This window comes from Macaca thibetana, chromosome 2 (assembly GCF_024542745.1).
Source record: "Macaca thibetana thibetana isolate TM-01 chromosome 2, ASM2454274v1, whole genome shotgun sequence".
In the NCBI taxonomy this organism is placed as follows: Eukaryota; Metazoa; Chordata; class Mammalia; order Primates; family Cercopithecidae; genus Macaca; species Macaca thibetana.
In genome coordinates, this window is record NC_065579.1 from 138,899,011 (window position 1) to 138,916,268 (window position 17,258).

At 41.8% G+C, this 17,258-nt stretch overlaps 1 pseudogene; it reads left to right on the plus strand.

Annotated features, from left to right (window-relative positions):
- The window catches only part of LOC126949001 (phosphoglycerate mutase 1-like), an 83,060-nt pseudogene that overhangs the window by 53,404 nt on the left and 12,398 nt on the right, over positions 1-17,258 (plus strand).

Consider the following 17,258-nt stretch of genomic DNA (forward strand, 5'->3'; position numbering starts at 1 on the left):
TCCTTTGTACCTCAGCTTGTCCTCCAAAAGAGAAAGGGACAGAGGGAAGCCTGTCAGTGCAGAAGGTATGACCCAGAATACTGATCAGGGGATGTGTGTTAGGAAATCATTTGGGCCAAGAGATACTATTAAGTCAAGATGTGGACACAAGGCATAGAAATCAGTCCTCAACTGACAACTGTACAGCAGACGACAGCAAGGGCTAGAATGGGTGGTAACAGGCAGAGGAAAAAAACCAAGAGACAGGATTCAAGGAAAATAAAAGTTAACAGGTATGTAAACACCAGGGACTAAGAAGTCAAGGTCACAGGTCGAGGAGTAATCATTTCCTGACTATGAGAGGCAGGTAAGGAGTGCAGAAAATTAACTCCAAAACCAAAGCAATCTGAATCCCTCAAATTCTCACCAGACTCGAGTCAGGAATCCAGGGAGTTATGGAAGTAAATCAAAGTATCGGCAGTCAAGAGCTAGACCCTATACTAGAAAGGGTGTGTGTGCCCTTTAGTTGTCCTCCTGGGGGAGAGACTCAGAGCGTCTGCGGTTGAGTGGGAACATGACTGTGAGAGCGAGGAGTGCGAAGCGAGGACAGGCTCAGGGGAGCAGGGAGCAGAGAAAGCCCCGAGTCAAAACCGTGTCACTGTGCACAGGGGACATCTTTTGTTTTTGTCTAGCAGCCTTCTTCTGAGAACAAAGCCGGTTTCATCCTTTTGAGGAACAAATTCCCCCAACCTAGTTCATGCCAACTGGCCAGGTCTGGATTCCCTGTCACAGGGATTGGCTCAGGGGTGAGTGTGTGACCCCATACAGGCTAATCAGGCCAATCTTGGTGCTTTCCTGGAGCTATGGAAAAAGAGAAGACGTGGTCCTCTGGGCTTGCTAACCTGGTAGAAGGTAAACTTGGAGCTGGCATGTCCATCCGGACCATCTCCCAGGTAGAGCTTTCCCAAGAATAAAGCCAACAGAGAAGGAAGTAGGGATAAAATATAGAGGAAAACTGATATGGTTTGGATCTGTGTTCCCCACCAAATCTCATGTCAAACTGCAGTACCCAATGTTGGAGGTGGGGCCTAGTGGGAGGTGTTTGGATCATGGAGGTGGATTTCTCATGAATGGTGTAACACCATCCCCTTGGTACTGTTCTTGTGATAGGGAGTGAGTTATTGTGAGATGTGGCTGTTTAAAAGTGTGCAGCACCTCCCCCACCTCTCTCTCTCTTGCTCCTGCTCCTGCCATGTGAGATGACTCGCTCCCCCTTTGCCTTCCACCATGATTGGAAGCTTCCTGAAGTCTCCTCAGAAGCAGAAGCTGCTATGCTTCCTGTACAGCCTGCAGAACCAAGAGCCAATTAAACCTCTTTTCTTTACAAATTACACAGTCTCAGGTATTTCTTTATAGCAGTGCAAGAATAGACTAATACAGAGACCAAGAGCGAGAGACTGTATCCTAAGAACACTCCTTGAGGCCCTGGATCCAGTCATGACAAATTGATAACCTTGAACTTCCCAATTAAGTGAACCAATAAATTCCCTTTTTGAGTATCTGTCACTTTCTGAAAGAGACCTTGCTAATGCACTATACATAAAAATTTACTCTGAATAATGAAAATATGTTCACATTATATATATATAGTGTGTGTGTATACATATATAGAGCATACGTAATATATACATTTTTTAAAGTAGAATTTAATTACTGCCCTTTGAAAATGAGCCAGACTTAGTGACTTACTTCTAAAAAATACAATGTGGTGGAAGTAATGCTTTGTCACTTCCACTTGCCTCTCACTCTCTTGAGATGCTAGCTTTTAGAACCAAGGTGTCATATGACAAGGAAGTCCAAGTCACATGGAGAAAACACACGTGGGTGTTCAGACAACAGCCCCCGCTAGCCCTCAGCCAACAGTCAGAATCAGCCACTAGACAAGAGAGTGGACAAGCCTTCAGAGGACTTCAGCCCCAGTCTTCAAGTCTTCTAGTGAACATGACCCCAGGCATGGTGAAACAGGGATGGTCATTCTGCTCGGCTGTCTGAATTCTTGACCCATAGAAATCATGAGTGATCATAAGTGAGTTTTTTTTTTTTTTTTTTTTTTTTTTTGAGACAGAGTCTCGCTCTTTTGCCCAGGCTGAAGTGCAGTGGCATGATCTCAGCTCACTACAACCTCCACCTCCCGGTTTATGCCATTCTCCTGCCTCAGCCTTCCGAGCAGCGGGGACTACAGGTGTCTGCCACCATGCCCGGCTAATTTTTTGTATTATTAGTAGAGATGGGGTTTCACCATGTTGGCCAGGATGGTCTCGATCTCCTGACCTTGTGATCCACCCGTCTCGGCCTCCCAAAGTGCTGGGATTACAGGCGTGAGCCACAGCGCCCGGCCTGAGTTTTACTATTTTTAAGACACTGTGTTTTGAGGTGGTTTGTTATATAGCAATAGATAACTAATACAAGGACAAAACAGCAAATGGTAATTAGCTCAAGTGCTAACTCTGACCAACCAATAGTTGTCTGGAGAAGGTTGCATCAGGGCTGAGTGAAAAAGAGAAGATGAAATTCAGTTAATGATGTCTGCCATGAGCATAGAAGTGGGAAGTGACAGTAATTGGGTTTGTCATTTGTTGGCGCTGGTCTACAACCAACCACAAACCCAGATAAAAATGTTCAAAGATACTATGCAGCCATGAAAAAGAATGAGATCATGTCTTGCAGGAACATGGATGGAGCTGGCGGCCATTTTCCTCAGCAAACTAACACAAGAACAGAAAACCCAATACCGCACATTCTTACTTATAAGTGGGAGCTAAATGAGAAGAACACATGGACACATAGAGGGGAACAACACCCACTGGGGCCTATCAGAGGGGGGAGGGTGGGAGGAGGGAGAAGATCAGAAAAAAGAACTATTGGGTACTAGGCTTAGTACCTAGGTGACAAAATAATCTGCACAACAAACCTCTGTAACACAAGCTCATCTATGTAACAAACCTGCACACATACTCCTGAACCTGAAATAAAACTTAAAAAAAAAATAAAATAATAATAAATATTTAAAGAAGGAGAGGGAGAAAAAGGCAGGTAAATAGGGTAGGAGAGGAAGCACTGATCTTGGAGATAAGATACCAGGGTTCAAATCTTAGCTACTTACCAGCTGTGGAAACTTAGGCTACTCACTTAGCCTCTCTAGGCCTCAGTTTCCTCTGCTGTAAAATCACAGATTGTGGTGTGAGTTCAATTAAATGAGATAATGATACCAATGTCTGGCATTAGGCACTCAACAAAGGGGAGTGTGGTGGAAGTCGTGGCCGAACCTCAGCAAGCTTTGGGTACATGAGATGGATTTGAGGTGAATTTGGACTTTTCAAGTGCGTTAAGTGGCAGCACACAAGGCCTTCCCAAAGTGGGTTCCATGAAAGACTAGGTCTGTAGGATGTTAATAGTATGTTCTATGAAATCCTGGTGATATGGGATCTTAATACAGGGGTCCCCAACCCTGGATGGCGAACTGGTACCAGTCCCCGTGGCCTATTAGCAACAGGGCTGCAGAGCAGGAGAAGAGTGGTGGGTAAGGGAGCATTACCACCTGAGCTCCACCTCCTATTGGACAGGCGTGGCATTAGATTATCACAGGACTGTGAACCCTATTGTGAACTGCACATGAAAGGGATGCAGGTTGCGTGCTCCTTACGAGAACCTAATGCCTGATGATCTAGGGTGGAACAGCTTCATCCTGAGACCATCTCCCCGCCACCCCCCACCATCCATGGAAAAATTGTCTTCCACAAAACCAGTCCCTGGTACCATAAAAGTTGGGAACCACCATCTTAATAGATTAAAACAAGTAAAAAATAGTTTGTTTACATACACTTACCATATGGCCCAACAATCCCATTCCTCAGAGAAGTGAAAATTTAAGTTCACACAAACACCTGTACATGAATGTTTCTAGCAGCTCTATTCATACTCACCAAAGCCTAGAAATATCCTTCAACAGGATAAGTAAATTTTGGTATATTCACACCATGGAATATGACTCAGCAACAAAAAAGGCCTAACTATTCATACATACAACACAGGTATGTCCCGGAGGCATTCCCTGAGTGAAAAAAGATAGTTACAAAGGCTACATAGCATATGATTCCATCTATATGCCCAAAATATGACATTCCTGGAAAAAAAGAAAACTATTGTGATAGAGAACACATTCATAGTTGCCAGAGGTGGACAGAGGGGGGTGCTGACTATAAAGGGATGGCACAAGGAGTTTTGGGGTGGAATGAAACTATTCTGTATCTTGACTGTGGTGGTCATTACATGAATCTATGTATGTGTGCAATTTTACGGAACTATACACCAAAAAAAGCTAATTTTACTGTGTATTATTTTTCAAAGTAAAATTAAAGGAAGACTTCACTTAAATTTGGAAAATACTGTGTTAAAGTGAAATAAGATTCTTTACCACAGGACATATCAGAGCCTTGAATATACCAATTGGTATCTGTGATTCTCAAAGACTGGCAGGGCATATGCAGCATTTCTCTAATTTATTTGACAAGGAACTCTTCTTTCTCAGAACGTCTCAAGGGTCTAGAGTTTTCTAAACTCACTCGGGAAGATTCAGGTCCAGTAGCAGGTATGAGCTGGTGCCTTGATCTCTGGGATCCAGGGAAAACTAAAATGGTAGGCTGTGAATCAGATCCTACTTAACAATGCAGTCTCTGTGCCCTTAACAAATCCTGGGATGAGAAGGTACAGATAATAAAGAGTAATGACCAGTTCTGGTTTTCTTCTTTATTAAATTTTATAAATAATGTATCTAACTACAAATACAAATGTCTCTCTCCGTCTATCTAACACACACACACACACACACACACACACACACACACTTATTCATACATGCATATGCACTGAAAAAAGGTTTAAACTATGTTAAAAGGAAAACTTCAGCGGAATTAAATTTAAAAGAGTTTAATTGAGCAATGAACGATTTGCGAATTGGGCAGCACCCAGAATCACAGCAGATTCACAGAGACTCCGGGGTGCCTCATGGTCAGAACAAATTTATAGACAAAAAAGGTAAAGTGACGTACAGGAATCAGAAGTGAGGTCCAGAAACAGTGAGATTGGTTATAGTTCAGCATTTGCCTTATTTGAATGGAGTTTGAACATTCGGCAGTCAATGAGTGGTTAAATTATGGCTGCTGGGATTGGCCAACACTCAGCTATTGTTACAGGCACATACTACTAGGTTAAGTTTTCAATTTTGTCTATTAAGGTAGGTTACAGTTCATCCACAAAGACTCAAACACAGAAGTACAGAGTCAGTCCTTCTGAGGCCACATTCAGTTTGCTTTAACAATTCCCCCCTTTTGGTCATTTTCTCAATTTTGAGAGATTGACCAAAACCTCAGTCATTGATACTACTATCACTAATGTAAATGTATTTATGTGGTTTTGAAACCCACTGGGAAACAGTAGAGCAGTGGGTTTTTCAAGGAGAGAATACAGACTGAGTAGAAGGTACCTCCCTATGCTGGAACATCCTGTTTACAGGAGAAAAACAAAACCTGATCTCTTGTAGGATCTGTTTCCTTAAAGCCTTAGTTTGATTATGCCACATTTAGCACGAGTGACTCCATTTTAGTTTGGTTTGGTTTGTCAGGGCCTAGCGCAAGAGCTCAGTGCAAAATAATGGCCTCCTATAATTTTGATTTAAAAAATTCCCCCTTTTGGGCTGGGCACGGTGGCTCACGCCTGTAATCCCAGCACTTTGGGAGGCCAAGCTGGGTGGATCACGAGGTCAGAAGATCAAGACCGTCCTGGCTAACGTGGTGAAACTCTGTCTCTACTAAAAATACAAAAAATTAACTGGGCGAGGTGGCGGGCACCTGTAATCCCAGCTACTCGGGAGGCTGAGGCAGGAGAATGGCGTGAACCCGGGAGGTGGAGCTTGCAGTGAGCGGAGATTGTGCCACTGCACTCCAGCCTGGGTGACAGAGCCAGACTCCATCTCAAAAAAAAAAAAAAATTTAAGGTCTCCAAAATAAATTGAACAATTTTCAAAAGTCAAAGCAGTTTATGACCTTAAGGCATTTAAAAAACCTAATATCTGACCTGCATAATTTAGATAAAATGTCTTTATTTTATTGATCATCTTTAAAGCTGTTTTTATTTCCCAAAGATTACTAAAGTTACATGAACTAAAGGCATTACAGTTATTTTGCTTTCAAAATACTTGATTTAAGCACTTACGTTTGTTTAAGCCAATTAATTAGAGCTATTTTATATATACACACAACACATATATAATTACACACAGAGAAGATTACTACAGTAGTTGTAAGATTTTTCATTTGCCACATTTTAAGTTTCTTAATTGGTTATTGGCTTTATGGTGCAGTCCTTGGAAGAAGAGGGCCAAGATAGGGGTCTCTAGTGCCTCCTGTTTTTCCCAAGGAGTCCAGGCTGTTAGAGCTTGAATATCCATTTTTAATTAAGCTGACCTTTAACCATAGCACTCTTAAATAAAGTCCTTTTAAAACTTCTTATTACCCAATTTTAGCCAGGCCAAACAGCTAGTATTTCTGGCTTCTGAACTTTACCAAAGGTAATCTCCCAGGTGCTCAGAGAAAGGAAAATTTAAAATAGTCTATGGAAGAGAAGAGAATAGACAAGGTCATGCAGATGTTAAACCAGAAAGAACTTACTTCCCAACCAGGGGCTCAAACCCTAATCACCAGTGTAAAAGGGCAGAACCTTAGTCACTGAGCCACAGCATGGGGCAGTCTCCACTGTTCATCCCAGAAGGGATCTAGGGTAGTTAATTTTGAACTTGCAAAGCCTTTTAACTACTCAAGATAATTTTTAGAGCTAACTATGACATAAACCCTAAAATTCCTGTTCTCTGGAAGGCAGAGACCAAGAGAAAGTACTGCCACATGCTTACAAGGTCAAGCTCCCAAGGACATAAAACAAGATGGAGACCCCATCCAGTTTTTTTGTTTGTTTGTTTCAGGGACCTGCAGCAAAGTTTGTTACGGACCAGCTTGTTGGGCCATCTTGATCAGCTAGCTTATGGGGTCCTAAGCCCACGTTTTATCCTAAGGTTCCCCTCGACGCAGAAAAGTAAATTCACAGCACAAAATACATCGGCTTAAGACTAGCCTCAGAATTCTTTTTTGCATAATTAAAACTTTACAAAGGAGATAAACAGTGATTTTTACCATTCATTCAACCATTTGCACAGAGAGAGAGAAGCCAGAAAATCTGACTGGTAAGAAATTCTTACCCTTTTGCCAGCATGCCAGGCTTCTGGGTTCCCTTTCCCTGAGGGGGCCCAGTGACCCAGCTTGCTGTACCATCGCACTGGGGGCCAAGCCACATCATAAAGGAAAATGATCTTTTTTTTGTTCTGGCCATAGCAAAATATGTGTGATAAAACATAGACATTAGCCACTCTGCTTAGCACCCAGTATCAAACCAGCAAGGCTTAAATTTGCCCTCAGATGGGCCCCTCATCTTTAATCCAACTTCTGACTATAAATTTCAACATATGGTCTCTAGTTAAGATGGCCACCCTGAATAACAGAAAAGATAGGAAAGGAAAGAAGAAAAAAGCAAGTATTGCCTGTGGCAGAGTGTGGAAAGTGAAGAGCTCAGGGAGGCCAGAGCAAGACCCATTCATTTCAGCAACACTGAAAAGTTCAGGTGGCCACTTGTTAGCAGCAGTCCCATCAGCTCTCAAGTTTCCCCTTTTTTGGGTGGGAGGAAAAAGCTCCCCATGTCCCACGATCCTGTATATGCCTAATCCTGTCACCCACAGCCATCAGCAAAGACTGCAAGGCAGATTATTCCAAAGAGAACAGCAGTTGACATTCCACAGTGCCAAACCCATTCTTAGCCAAAAGGGACTTTACCAAAAGCCCTCATTTTTAAATGTACTTCAATGCATTATTGTTCATTCAGGATGTTCCACTGCAACTTATCTTTAGTAAGATTTTGCCATTTTGGTAAGACCTCGCTGCCTCCCAGGCCTAATGTATAAGCCAGAAGGAACTCAGTTTTCCAGAAATTAAGGATCCCATTTTTACCTAAAATATTGACTTTACTCAGGTTTTCTTGTTTAACTTAGCCAATGATTTTTCCTACCTAAGTGAGCAAGAAAAATGAAACAAAGGGGTAGAACACAAAAATCCCTGTGAATTTCCAAAAGCCAAATTTCATAACCCCTGCAATATTACTGCTTACTACCAGTTCCTTTCTAACCCAGTCAGATATGAGCGTCCTCTAACTTGCATGCAAGCCAGTTAATTTGCAGATCAAATCCATTCCTGGACCCAGTCCAGTTTCTGTTGTGACTCCAAACCCAGTTTGATCAGAAATTTGCTCAAAGAAACTTGGAGAGCTTAAAACACAAATCCGTGGAGCTCCAAAATCCAAGAGGGAGCCTACCCACGATCCCCAGCCGCTCTGAGAGATCAATGGACACAAGTGGGTCCTGCAGGTACCTTGCGTGTTCACTCAGCGCTCCTGGGGGTCACTAGAAGCTCCACTTCCGATCCCACTTCTGACATCATCTGATAAAAGAAAAACTTCAGCCAAATTAAATTTAAAGGAGTTTAATTGAGCAATGAATGATTTGTGGATCAGGCAGCCCCCAGAATCGCAGTGGACTCACAGAGACTCCATGGGTGGCTTGTGGTCAGAACAAATTTATAGACAAAAAAGGTAAAGTGACGTACAGGAATCAGAAGTGAGGTCCAGAAACAGTGAGATTGGTTATAGTTCAGCATTTGCCTTATTTGAATGGAGTTTGAACATTTGGCAGTCAATGAGTGGTTAAATTATGGCTGCTAGGATTGGCCAACACTCAGCTATTGTTACAGGCACATACTACTAAGTTAGGTTTTCAATTTTGTCTGACTATTAAGCTAGGCTACAGTTCATCCAAAAGGACTCAAATATAGAAGTACAGAGTACTTCTCAGACCATATTTAGTTTGTTTTAACAACTATAAATGGATTTCACCAAAAGATTGATAGTAACTAAATCTGGGCAATAAGATATTGAGTAACTTGAAATTAGCCTTTTTTTCTCTTTCTGCTTTTACATATTTTCCAATTGTTCTGCAAGGAATGTGGATTGCTTATAAAACAAACACACACAAATAGCTAAGAATTTAAAATAAGAAAATTTAAAAGTAAAATTAGCTATCATTCATTTGAATACCTACCATGTGCCAGGAACTGCAAAGCCCTTTCTACACATTCTCTCTCTTATTTAATCCTCACAATTTATGTAAGAGGCACTATTACTATTCCTACTTTAAAGATGAAGAGATGAAGCTTGGAGCCATATGATGGGGACTGACTGTGGAATGCAATTACATATGCATGCATGCACAGAACCAGCTACCCTCATAAATACTAGACTCAGCTGAATTGGCTGGCTCAGATGGCAACTATGTGAGACTCAAAACCCAGATATGACCACCCACCCCAGCCCCATATATCCTAATAATTCTCTCCTAGATAACTAGCCATATGGTAGACTAAAAAAACTTGGCCACAAGGTTTTGGAGCTCCTTCTTTCAAGAGGTATATTCCCCATTCCTCAAATCTGAGTTGGCCTCCAGACTTGCTTTGACTGACAGAACATGGCAGAAATGACATTGCATAAGTTGCAGAGGACTTGCAGATTTCACTCTCATATTCTCAGAACCCCTGCCCAAGACCACCATGGTGTGAACAAGCCCAAAATGAAATACCACATGGAGAGAGGCCTAGACATTCCTGTTATACCAAACGAACCCAGCCCCTAGCCAACAACCTTCCAAATGAATGAACCTATATAATTGAGCCCAGACAAAATTAGCAGAAAAACTACCCAGAAACCCCATAAAATAGTGAAAAGTAGCCAGGCATGGTGGCTCACGTCTGTAATCCCAGCACTTTGGGAGGCTGAGGCAGGTGGATCACCTGAGGCCAAGATGGTGAAACCCCGTCTCTACTAAAAATACAAAAATTAGCCGGGTGCAGTGGTGGGCGCCTGTAATCCCAGCTACTTGGGAGGCTGAGGCAGGAGAATCGCTTGAACCCAGGCGGCGGAGGTTGCAGTGAGCTGACATCGCACCACTGCACTCTAGCTGGGTGACAGAGCAAGACTCCATCTCAAAAAAATATATATACAGTGAAAAGTAATACACTGTTGTTAATTAAGCCACTAAGTTGTGGGATTATTTGTTATAGAGCAATAGCTAATTGATACAACTTGAATTTACAAAATGAAAGAAGATCTCAAGTCATTGAGGTGCCTATGCTGGGCCAATGCTATGAAGAAATATTAAAGTTATTCAATGTGATACAAGCCTTTTCATTGAGGTTATTACTATTATTATTTTGAGATGGAGTCTCACTCTGTCACACAGGCTGGAGTGCAGTGGTGCCATCCTGGCTCACTGCAAACTCGCCTCCCAGGTTCAAACAATTCTCGTGCCTCAGCCTCCCGAGTAGCTGGGACTACAGGTGTGCACCACCACACCTAACTAATTTTTGTATTTTTAGTAGTGACAGGGTTTCACCATGTTGGCCAAGCTGATCTTGAACTCCTAACCTCAAGTGATCCACCTGCCTTGGCCTTCCAAAGTGCTGGGATTGCAGGCATGAGCCACTGCACCCAGCTTCAGTGAGGTTATCTTGTATCTCCTCTCCTAGTGCACAGATCAAGCCCAAATTCCACGGTTAGAGAGTGATTATAGTTCTCATACTCCCTTCCAAATAGACCAAAGGTTTCTTCTTCTCAAAACACAACTATGTGCAACTGAACAGATACTGATGAGACAGTGCAGAAAATTATGCAAAAAAAAGAATGTCAAGAGAGTTTTTTCTATATAAAAGCAAGGAACTGTTTGCATAGAAAAATGTGTGCTGAAACCAATTAATTTTTTTCCTTTGCTTTTAAAAACACATTAGGATTTTCTTCCAAGCTTTACTGACTCATGAAACATATTAACTGTGGCAGGCTGAGTTTCAATTAAAGACAGAAGGCAAGGGTCATTTACCTACAACTAAACGCTTCTTCAATAATAACAGATTCGTGAGCAAATGGAACTTGCTGCAAGGAGAATACGACAATTTGTTCCCGTAGCTGTCATTTTTATTCAGACTCAAGTGGCTCCACACTAGAAAATCATATTAGCTTAAAACATGATATGGAACCCACTATACCAAGAGATGTTTCTTGCATATAGGTGTAATTCCTTACCAACATTCACAACCACGATGGCAGGGGAAAAAATTACCCTAGCTTCTTGACAGAATGACTTAGCATATTTTAGTTTTATAAAAACTAGAATATTATCAAAGATTAATCAAATTATTAAATTGAAATTGTAGTCTACTTTTTAAAGCTTGTTATTACCCTTGGAAAGGAAGAATGCAAACAATGATAAAGCCATCAGACTCCCTGGTATAAAGCTATGTGACTTGTTAAAAGCAACTACACCCAAAAAATACTGTAGTGGTGTTTAGGGTTGGATGCTGAGAATTCTTTTCAAGAGAAAGTATCTCACAGGAAAAAGAATTCAGATGGTATCTTAGGGCTCCTTCACAGCAGGTCACTTTGCATTCCCTACTCCCTTTTAAATGCTATCAACATTACACCCTCTCAACCTTTCCTTCCTCTAGATTTCTCATATTTCTTGGTCTGTTCCCTTTTTTGATTTCAATCACTTGGCCCCTTCTAATTCCTCCTTGTCTTGAACCCTACTCCTCTCCTTTCTGCCTTACCTGATACACAAAAAGCAAAACTGCTCCTCACATAACAGTCCTGCATTTCTCCAGTGGTGGCACAAAGAAACAATTCTCTCTTCAGACAGGGTTGGGTTACCTAGCAATTTCCCATGTCTTTCTTTTCTCAAAGATTTCTCTCTCTCCCTTTCTTACTTTCTCCCACTCTCTCTCCCTCTCTTTCTCTCTGTAAGCATCCAATCTGTGATAAAAGAATGAGGGTACATTTGGTAGACTTAATCATAAGCAATTTTAAACATTCCCCTAGAGTGGTACTCAACATAACTTCTAACATATATAAGTGAAAATTAAATTCAAATCAACAATTACTGAGTATCTCCCACCTGCTATGCCTCATACTGGGATAAAACTTGGGCTCTGCCTTCAAGAAGAAAACATGGCAGAAATTGTAAAGAAATGCAAGGAATAGCAATCACCTCACAAACATCCCTTTAGCATCACCAATTGCAAAGAAATTCTCAGGATACTGAGCCTCTGTTTCCTCATATTTTAATATTAATATTAATACCATTTAACATGATACCAACACTAATACTTCACAGGATGATTCCCGTAAGACTCAAACTAGAATGTGTGTGTGAATGTTGATTTATTTTGTTTTTGCAACTTCCTGTGAATCTATAATTATTTCAAAATAAAGTTTTTTAAAAAAATTTAAATAAGAATGTGATTGAATGTACCTTGCAACTGTGTAATTCAATTTCAATTATATTCAATTATCATTTATTCAGCCAGGTCCTATAAACAGGAAATCCATGATTCCTGAAACTAGAGCACCCAAGGGCTGAGGCAGTAGAGAGACACATGAAAAATATAATATAGTGTGATATGTGTTGTACTAGTGTAGCAGGACAAGCCGCGGACAAAACCCCTCAGACACCGAGATAGTGAAGGGAATGGCTTTAATCAGCTGGGAGCATCGGCAGGCTAGCATCTTAAAATCTGAGCTCTTCAGGTGCTCAACTTCTGTCCCTTTTAAGGGCTCACGACTCTAAGGGGTCCACGTGAGAGGGTCGTGATCGATTGAGCAAGCCAGGGGGTACATGACAGCAGTTGCAAGCACTGGTGGTCACAGTGAAACAGAACAGAATGGGAGGTCTCACAATGTCTTTCCATACAATGTCTGGAATCTATAGGTAACATCAGTTGCTAGGTTAGGGGTCGAATTTTAACTACCAGGCTTAGGTCAGGCAGTCCCAGGCCTGGTTTCGGGTCTGGTTCCTAGGCACCGGGCTACCTGCCTTTAGTTTTGCTTCTCTTTCCTTTTCTGAGCATAAAACAATATAAAACAATATGAGAGGGTCGCTCTCTCTCTCTTCCCTCATTTCCCCCCTTTGAGATTCTCACTTTTTTATTTAGTGGGAGTTCTCACTCTTATTTTCGATACTTATGTCTTTTTGTGCAATAGACTGATAGTGATTCATATAGTACACTTGTGTTGACGCATTCTGGTGAACTGAGGTAGTGATGAGGCTTTTTATCATTTGAAGAAGTACAGGTAGCAAACAAGGGAGCAGTAAGCAGGTTTCTATTACTATTATAACTGCTATTATAAGAGTTTTAAATCCTCCTAGTGCTGGGAACCACCTTCTAAACATGGCTTCAGGGTGGAATCCGTGCTACACTTGTACAGGCACATGTGCCAGTTTTGTCATATTTCTAACTATGTCTTTAACTACTTGCCTTTGATTATCTATGTGTAAACAGTAATTAGTAAAGTTAAATTTATTATAGACCTCTCTTTCAGCTGCTAGCAAGTAGTCGAGAGCCAATCTATTTTGATAGATAGCATTTCTTATCTGAGTTTCTTGCCGGGCCAGGATAGTCAAGGCTTGACCGGTTTTATTAGTGATTTCTAAAACAGCTTGCAACTGTGTGATTCAGTTGAGCATGTAAATGGGGGTCCAGTATCCCCATGAGCCATCTTGTACCTAAGTGGCAGGCCTATAATATTGTATGATTTTTTAGGAGGCCATTCATCATCTTTTTAATTACCTATGGCTACGTTTTGATTTTCATGGGAAGCACAGACAGGGAAGCCCAGGAGTTCACCTGTTTTTATGACCAGTAGGAAGACAGATGGTTTAATAGTGCAAATAACACAACTACCTGTCCACTGGTCAGGCAGCTTAGCATAGGCTCTATGTCTACATATCCAGTATAGCCCAGTGGAGGCCATCCAGTCCGGGTGGGATTCTGCATGGGCCCAAACAGTCTGCAACTTTGGAAATTTACTGAATGGATTTTTATCTGTATGGTTTGAACTCCACCATGTAACTGTTTTTGTGGTACCATTATACCGTTTTTGCCCTAGCCAACTAAGTCATCCTACAGAATGAGTGAATTCTTTCCTTTTAAACAGATAATGTTTAAACTGTTCCAGAATATAATATTGTCCAATAATTGAGACTTTTAGAACCTAGAAATGATCAGGGTGATTCTTTAGGGCCAGGAATTCATCAGGAACTGGGTCTGTAGGCACTAATTCTCAGGCTTCTTATGGCCACTGATCTCCTATTACAGTTCTTCCACACACATAACATTTAGAGACTGGGCTACATACCTTGGATAGAATAGTATTAAACAAACAAGTTTCTTTCAGAGTCCTGGTACGCTTATAATAACCATAAAATAATAGGACTGTAGCAATCTTTTGTCCTACTTCAGTGACTTGATGTATATACTGGGAACAGTCCTTAGTCTGAGGAAGGTCAGTTGAAGTCCTTACTGTAAAACTCCAAATTTTAAGGAAAATGAGTCCCGTGATGAGTTTCCTCATGCTTCGGCCGTGCGTGGACCAGTCAGCTTCCGGGTGTGACTAGGGCTTGTCGTCTTCTTCAGAGTCACTTTGCAGGGGTTGGCAAAGCTGCTCCCATCCACATACCGCTCAAAGTCTACTGATGTTTAAGGATGGTCTAGGAGGCTGGGCCTGCTAGAATAAACTGAGTCCAACACCTCTACACAGTTATGTTCAACTGGGCTCTCTGATACCAGGAGCAAGGTGGTGGGGTTTAGGGCATTGCAAACTTCAATGGATATGTGGGGATTTTCACATAGCAAGCTTTGGTACTTGCTTAGTCTAACATTTGTTAACCAATGATGTCTTCTGGTAGTCATTAAAGTTACCACAGCATGGGGGGCCTTTATATTCAGGTTTTGCCTAAGGGTTAGTTTATCTGCTGCTTGTGCTAACAGGGCTGTTGCTGCTAGGGCCCTTAGACATGGGGGCCAGCCTTTGGAACCCCATCTAGTTGTTTTGAGAGATAGGCCACTGGCCTTGGCCAGGGCCCTACAGTCTGGGTTAAAACTCCAACTGCCATTTTTTTCTCTTTCTGACACATAGAGTGTAAAGAGTTTTGTCAGGTCAGGTAGCTTCAGGGCTGGGGCCAACATGAGTTTTTCTTTTAACTCATGAAAAGCTCGTTGCTGTTGGTTGTAATAGATGTGATTTATCTAATCTACATTTTTATTAACTGTCACCCACCAAAATATAGATTTAAATCCTATAACTATTTGATTTCAAGCTTTAAATTGATCTGGTATTCCTTGCAGGGCTCCAATTGCATCTAAATAGATGTGAGAGTTGAAAGACCTTTAAGGGGCTTCTCTCGCTTTACGATGTCTTATTTTTTTTCCCTCTGGTTGATGAAATGCCAGGGTGAAAGGGATAGCCAAATGGACTAAAGCACAAGTGCCACTCCAGTTATTCAGCAGAGTGCCCAGTAAAGGTCCACCACAATATACCACACATCCACTCAGGGATGAACAGGGCTGACTGATTGATAAGCTTTTGAAAATTCTTTTTTTTTTTTTTTTTTTTTTTTTTTTGAGACAGAGTCTCGCTTAGTCGCCCAGGCTGGAGTGCAGTGGCGCTATCTCGGCTCACTGCAAGCTCCGCCTCCCGGGTTCACGCCATTCTCCTGCCTCAGCCTCCCGAGTAGCTGGGACTACAGGCGCCTGCCGCCTCGCCCGGCTAATTTTTTGCATTTTTAGTAGAGACGGGGTTTCACAGTGTTAGCCAGGATGGTCTCGATCTCCTGACCTCGTGATCCGCCCGCCTCGGCCTCCCAAAGTGCTGGGATTACAGGCGTGAGCCACCGCGCCCGGCCCGCTTTTGAAAATTCTTAAGCTCATCGCATCCCTTCAGGTCTCCAAGGAATGCTAAGTTTCCTCCCTGTTGTGAGAGACACGAAGTGAACTTAGTGTTGGGAGATGGAGGCTGGACGGCCCTCTGGGGCTGACCCACAGGGTGCCGGACTTTGGGATATAGCAGAGAGAGCTTGGCATGACTTATTATTCCAGGCTGTAGAATCCTGGAAAAGAGCTACCATGCAGCCCACGCCTCATCGACTGGAGGACCTCCTTAGTGGAAAGGGGACAATCTAGGCCTCTGGCCTGCCATGTACACAAGCATAACAATTGCTTTTGTTTAACCTGCAGATGGAATATTTGATCCATTTCAACCAGGCATTTGTATCTTGGTATGCTATCTTAATTTGATGAGATTAAGATGTAGGATGATAAACAGGTGATTAAAGAATCCCTCATGAATACATTAATACTGTTATTACTGGATTGGGTTCCCAATAAAAAGGATAAGTTTGGCCCAATTTTCTCTCTGTGTCTTGCATGCTTGCTTACCATTCCCCCTTCTGCCATGGGATAATGCAACAGGAAGGCCCTCACCAGATGCCAGTGCCATGCTCTTGGACTTTCCAGCCTCAAGAACCATGAGTCAAATAAATTTCAATTGTTTACAAGTTACCCAGTTTGTGGTTACAGCAACCCAAAATAGACTAAGACACAAAATGTAGTTTATGAAGACCTAGGCCAATTAAATACTCCACCAAAACAGGCTCTGTGAAAATTCATGTCTTGGAAAATACTGCATACTAAGGCATATTAACACATCAAAGTTATGAATCATCCTGCAGGAAAGAAATGGTTTATAACTTTGTCAATTCTGGCATTTGATCACAATGCCAGTTTTTACTTAACACCTATTAATCTACCATGGAACTAAAGTTTCACATAACATACTTTGGGAAAAGCTACTCTAAGCTGCTAGAAGATAATATGGATTTGGAATGTTGAAAGGGACATGAAAACAGGATTTGAGTAAGATAAATTGGAAGTAGTGTGCGGGGATATTAAAGCGGAAAGAGCCTAGAAGCTGAGAGCCCCGCTAGGAAGCTACTTTAGCAATCCAGGTCTGAAGTGATAGAGGCTTGCACTTGGGTGGGAATGGGGCAGAAAAGGAAGATGATGATCCATTTTATGGAAAAGTGTGTGCATATTTAGATTCCAAATAAAAAATAGTAGTAGAAAACTCCAAAGTTTGGAGATTGGTAGGTGAAAGACTAAATAGCCACCAAAGGAAAGGCTGATTCAGGGGCAAAATGTGATGTGTTCAGTTATTGATATGTTGGGTTTAGAATCATGGTAGAAAGAGGT